Genomic DNA, 1,901 nt, shown 5'->3' on the forward strand with positions numbered 1-1,901 from the left:
ATTAGTGAACAAGGCATTACACCCAAACAAGCTAACGTCAAAGCAATATGTGAAGCACCAGCACCGAAGAACAAAGAGGAAGTACGGTCATTCTTAGGAATGGCCGAATACTACAGTAAGTTTGTGCAGCATTTTGCCACCAAGACGCACCATCTGAGGCAGCTCATACGAGACAAAACAACATATATGGACAGAGGAGGCACAAGGAGACTTCCAGAAAATCAAGGAAGACATCAGCAAAGCAGTGCCCTTTCAAGGATACGATCCACAGGGACAGTCCATATTGACTACAGATGCAAGTGAAAAAGGACTAGGGGCCGTCCTTATGCAAGAAAGGAAGAATGGAGAGAAAGGAAGATTGGAGAGATGGTGACCATCAGTTTTGCGTCCAGGTCCCTATCTCCGACAGAACAGAAATTCAGCGTGATGGAAAAATAGATGCTGGCAGTCGTGTGGGCCATGGGGAAATTCTGCCAATTCTTATGGGGCACAAGGTTCCAGCTTAAGACAGATCATAAGCCCCTGGTCAAAGTACTCACGTTCTGCGGTCATGCTTGCGCTACACCCCACATCGCCAAGATGACTCTGAAGCTGTTTGACTACAGATATGATGTGGAGTACATTCCAGGAACTAGGAATAAGGTAGCAGATTATCTCAGTCGGGCCTCAGTGATGGAAGAAGCGCCGACCGGCGCAGACGAGGACGAAGTCGTGTGGCTTTTGCAGAGGACCTGGAGAAAGTGATAAGTGGTCTAGAATGGGAAAAAGCCTATGAAAATGATCCTGGCATCAAAGACGTCAAAGACTTCCTGCTACAAGGATGGCCCGGAAACAAATCGTTTCAGAGCAGAACTCAGGAAATTCTACGAGGTGCGTGAGGAGTTGTCCATTGGAGATCAAGGGACATTCCTGTTTAGAGGGAACCAAGTTGTCCCTCCAGCGTCGTTGGTACCGCACCTACAGGCTGTATTGCATGAAGGACACCTGGGTATCGTGAAAACAAAGATGAGTACCAAACAGGTGTACTGGTGGCCGGCAATGGACATCCAGATTGAAAGGCATGTAAGGGAATGTGACCAGTGCCAGAGAGCAGACAAATCTCAGACTCTACTACGACCATCCCTGGGAAAGTTTGACAACCCTGCTAACCCTTGGGTGGAGTTGTCTATAGACATTCTTGGGCCAGTACTAGATGCACAGAGAACCCAGAAGTATGTGTGCGTACTCATCGATCGGTACTCAAAGGGGCCAGAAGTAGACATACAGGAGGAGATGGATACGGAAACAGTCCTCAGATTCCTTACGGCCACTTTCCTAAGAGAAGGCATATCCCGCTCCACTCTGAGTGACAGTGGACCCCAATTCACATCGGACAAGTGGAACAAATACATGGAACGAAACAGAATCAAGACAAAACACACCTCCATATACCACCCGGCGGGCAATGGTCTAGCCAAAAGGTTTAATCGTGTCATAATGGGTTCCATACAAGCCGCCATAGCAATGGGCAAAGACTGGGAAAAGGAAGTGCGGAGTATGCTGTGGGCCTACTGAATTACACCCACTGGCACTGGATATGGTCCATTCCAAATTCTAAGAGGACGTGACCCTTTCACCAAGGACAATCTGGTGTGGAAGGAAAAGACAGTTACAAGTAAATGGTCACCAGCAGTGGTTCAGCACAACTTGGATAGAGCACAAAGAATATACACTGAGCACTACAATAAGAGACGCAATGCAAAGGAGACCTCGCTAGAAAGAGGAGAGTGGGTCAGAGTCAAACTCGCCCAGTTGAGAAGGAAAGGGGACAGCAAATACAGCCTGCCCATGCAAGTAAAAGAGGTATACGACAGAGCAGCGTTGCTTAGCGACGGAAATGTCTGGTCACAGGATCATAAGTC

The sequence above is a fragment of the Lissotriton vulgaris genome, unplaced genomic scaffold (genome assembly GCF_964263255.1).
Source record: "Lissotriton vulgaris unplaced genomic scaffold, aLisVul1.2 SCAFFOLD_1073, whole genome shotgun sequence".
Classification (NCBI taxonomy): domain Eukaryota; kingdom Metazoa; phylum Chordata; class Amphibia; order Caudata; family Salamandridae; genus Lissotriton; species Lissotriton vulgaris.